We start from the raw sequence: 4,516 nt of genomic DNA on the forward strand, positions 1-4,516 counted from the left end.
TTCTTCTGCATGCCAACCCTAATTTTTTGGGAACATGTTACGCCTACTTGATATCTCTTAAGGTGTACGTATGTGAAGAACCTTGAAGAAATAATAAAATTCATTCAAGCGACAAAAACACAGTATATGATGATGAAAAATACATTTATTTTTTAATGTATACATGTACATTGATAGTCTGACAGAAAACTTTATGGCTCCATTTGATATTACCAGTGGGACTTTTGCTGCTGCACACTGATGACAGAGATTTTACATGAGGTTTCTATTTCGTGACCTTCAGAGATATGCACGAGCTACTACTTTCATCTATCAGGCTACTCCTATTATGAGACTTAACAAAATTCATCACTGAGAACAAAGATTCACAAGTGTATGTGGATGAAACCAAAACACTGGTCAGATCTAGGAAGGCAGGGAGAGTTAAGGCAGAGGCATAGAAATTGCTCTGCCCCTCTCTCGTCAACCCATGTCTATGGTCTTTAAGATAACTTGTTATGTAAAATTATTTATCTAAGATGCACCTACACACTGAATTTATCTGAAAAATAAAAAAGTCGATATTAAGAAAAAATTGTAAATGGAAGATTGTAAGAGAGGGTTTCACGTGCCAGCAAAAGTTACTGACCGTGCCATGTTTGGCACGTGTGCCAGGGGTTGCCCAGCCCTGTCATAGGCCTTGTCTGCATACGGCAGTAGCCTAATCCTCTGGGGACCGTGAAAGAACATTACTGAAAGGCAGCGAGAAAAGAGGCACTGGCCTCAGCTGGCAGGCTAACTAATGTATGCAAAGGGTGATGTGACCAGCAGGTCACTGATGAGCAGATTTGGCCACAACTGCACACAGCTGCAGGGTCAGAAGCATCATCTTTGTTGGCAAAGAGCTACACAAATAATTCCTTAATTAAAATGCCTGTTGTGTACCTACACAAAATGCACCACTGGTATTTAACTTATTATTATGAAAAGTCCTAATGACTATGAAGTGTTGAAAATAAATCAAATTCTGAGCCATTTTTAAATAAAGAGCAGCCCTAGAGCCCCCGGGGAGGCTTGCAGCTAATACAGGGGGTATTTCCTGAGGAGCTGCTGAGGAAAATGCATGTTTTCAAAATCCAGGTACATGAGGTAGCACTTGTTTAGCTGCCATTCAATCCTGCTAGGAATATGCAAATTAGCAGCCAAAGAGAGAAACCTGTGACCAGATGACCAACTAAAGCAAAACATATTTAGGTTTAGGCTTTCTGAAGTGTTTATCCCACCCCTACACATTCCCTACGATCAGCTCTGGCTGGGGCTCCCTGCTCCTGCTGCTCAGTGTGGTCCAGGAGAGCCCACAGCCAAGCTTGTCCAGTCCAATCAACAGCTGGCTGCTTATCTGACCAGAACAGCCCCATGAGGCACAGTTCCTCTCCCTGAAATAAGCAGTCCCTGCCATTCTGGGAAACGCATTGTCTCTGGCAAAGTAGTATGAGCCCAGCAGATAACAAAGAAAATAGAACCGGAGACCAGAGTGGGACCTGGTAGAGAAGCAGAGATAAAGATGGAAGGAGAAAGGAAATGGTGAGGAAGAGTAATTAGGGCAGTAAAGCCGAGGGGTAACTGGACAAACAAGACTATTATCACTCAAACTCAGGAAGAGTCTTCAGTACTTAACAATTTGTAAAGCAGGTGTCTCTTCTGCAAACAACAACAAAATCAAAAGTCGATACTCTATCTATACCTATATAATAGTTCCACTTGTACGGGAAGCAGTTTCCCTGTCCAATTCAACACAAGTTATCTTTATATTGTTTTCTACCAGTCTTTTGAAATTTCTTTACAAGAAAAGTCTAACAAATCAGGCCTGTGATTAAGGATAGTTTAGGAGCATTCCCAATTTGGGCAGTTAATTTTTAATCCACCTATTATGAGAAAAAGGCAGTTATAACTAAGACCTGATTTTATTCTCTAAAATGGCTAGAGTTACGTGAGTTTATCTTCCAACATCTACTTTTTAAGTGAAGAATAAGGCAGCGATTTTCAACCAGGATGCCTCAAGAATTTTTAAAACATGCAATACCTGACTACTTAGTCAGGCTCACTGACCTCTTCCATTTATATTGTCAAATTTAGAAAACATGACAACAGCCAACACAACAATAGCTGTCCTGTGTGAATAAATCAAAATTATATCTACTTTTGTCAGATAGGCAACAAATACATTTTTTGATGTACCTCAGAATTTTAGTAATTAGTTTATGCGTGCCATGAGATGAAAAGGGTCAAAAATTACTGAAAAAGGTGACCCATGGCAAGTCTTACAGCCCTAGAGGGCCTTTCTCATTTAACTTTGTGATCCATTAAATGTATCCCAGTTCATCACTTTTATTGTCTACAGCAATAGCACTGCTCTCAGATGAGTTCATCAGGATCGAGTTGTGGGGGGAAAAGAAATTCAATTTCTGTCCAAAGAATTATTTCCAAATTCCCACTTACTTTTTAAAAGAGGTCACTGAACACACATCTAGATGATTTCAAAGAGTGCAATTAAGCAAAATATTTGAAATCTCTAAAAGAAGAATCTGCCTGATTATACCCTTTATTTGTTTTACTTTACTATAAATATTAGGATTTAGCAGGGATTTTATCACAACCTTATTTTTTGTCATAAATAGTTAAATTACATGCCACCAAAGCTCTTAATTGTGACTAATTCTAATTAAGAGGTAAAAAGTTTTAAAGCTTTTCACCTAGTTTAATATATATTAACTGCATCATCTTTGTTATTCACAAATGTTGTCTATTATGGAAATGTGTCATTCTCATGCCAAATGCTAATGGTAACATTTACAGAAGAAGCCAGACAGCTCTTTCCAGTGGGCACCTAGTCCTGGCCATCTCTCAGGACAACTGGCACAAGCACAGCAAGACCAGGGGCAAGAGGAAGTCCTATCACAAAAAGGGAAAGTATGAGCGGGGATGCCCTGCTGCCAACCCTAAGATTGGCCCCCGACGCATACACACAGTCTGCATACGTGGAGGCAACAAGAAGTACCGAGTCTTGAGGCTGGATGTGGGCAACTTCTCCTGGGGTTTCTAGTGTTTTATGTGCAAAGCAAGGATTTTTAATGTTGTCTACAAAGCATCCAACAACGAACTGGTCTGCACCAAGACCCTAGCAGAGAACTACATCGTGCTCAGTGACAGCACTCAGTACCCCTGGGCTGAAAGCACGGGGTCTAGCTGACTTCTGATGAAGAACAAAGAGACTGTAAACAAAAAACGATCAAAGAAAATTCAGAAGAAATATGATGAAAGGAAAAAGAATGCCAAAATCAGCCATCTCCTAGAAGCACAGTTCCAGCAGGGCAAGCTTCTTATATGCATCTCTTCAAGACCAGGCCCCAGGCCAATGTGGCACAGCAAATGGCTCTGTGCTAGAAGGCAAGGAACTGGAGTTCTAGCTGAGGAAAACCAAGGCCAGGAAAGGCAAATAAATCCCCTTCCCTCCTTAAAATAAAATTTAAAAAGCCAAACAATCTTAAATAAAAACAAACATAGAGTGTTCTTGAACATAATGTTAAATCAGAACCACCAGATAGGGAGGCAAGTATGCAAATAGTGACTTTAACCCGTTTATCTCACCCATTTTACTTTTATAAGTTATCAAATCATATTTATTGTCTTAAAAAATAATTCTGCACATTAATTTACATGAAACAAGTGTAAAAATAGTTTAGGGAATTTTTCTGAACAGTATTTACCAACCATTTTCAACAATCATATGGTACAGTGGGATCTATGTGTGCATCAGGAAGAAAAAATTAGCAAGTATATTATTGGCATGAGGAAAATTATGGTCTTTCTCAAGCAAGAAATCCAGAGTTTAGAGCAGGGGTGGGCAAACTTTTTGACTCGAGGGCCACAATGGGTTCTTAAACTGGACCGGAGGGCCGGAACAAAAGCATGGATGGAGTGTTTGTGTAAACTAATATAAATTCAAAGTAAACATCATTACATAAAAGGGTATGGGTTTTTTTTTCAATAGTTTTATTCATTTCAAATGGGCCGGATCTGGCCCGCAGGCCGTAGTTTGCCCACGGCTGGTTTAGAGAGTAAATATTCAGTTTTATACTGAAGAGTCTGACTCCATTTTTGATGTCCAACTATCAACACTTTTAAGCCCCGCTGCAACCTCTTCCTGTTCTGCCAATCTGGGCAGAGTGAGCTGATAATAAAGCCCAGTGCTCCTTCCCTTGGCACTAGTTGTAAGTTCCCACCACCAGCTAGTACCGTCATGCCAAGCCCACTCGGTACCACCATAACACAGGCCAGTCACCATTCCCTAGTCTCTCTAACTATTTTAGAAACAAATTGAGAAGTCATTCATTTGTTTATATTTATGCATGGGTCATACACATTGCCCGAACCTGACAATGTATTAAGAATTGTGCTAGGTCTTAGGAGGGCACAGGATGACAACTTAAAACTCTCCTCAAGGAATCCAATGGAAGAGGCAGTCAATAAAGTAAGG

The 4,516-nt window shown here is 40.0% G+C and overlaps 1 pseudogene; it reads left to right on the forward strand.

Moving 5' to 3' along the window:
- The first annotated feature begins 2,806 nt into the window (after positions 1 to 2,806).
- Positions 2,807 to 3,479, forward strand: LOC102757849 (annotated as a pseudogene).
- The last annotated feature ends 1,037 nt before the right edge of the window (positions 3,480 to 4,516 follow it).

The sequence above is a fragment of the Myotis davidii genome, unplaced genomic scaffold (genome assembly GCF_000327345.1).
Source record: "Myotis davidii unplaced genomic scaffold, ASM32734v1 scaffold506, whole genome shotgun sequence".
Lineage (NCBI taxonomy): Eukaryota > Metazoa > Chordata > Mammalia > Chiroptera > Vespertilionidae > Myotis > Myotis davidii.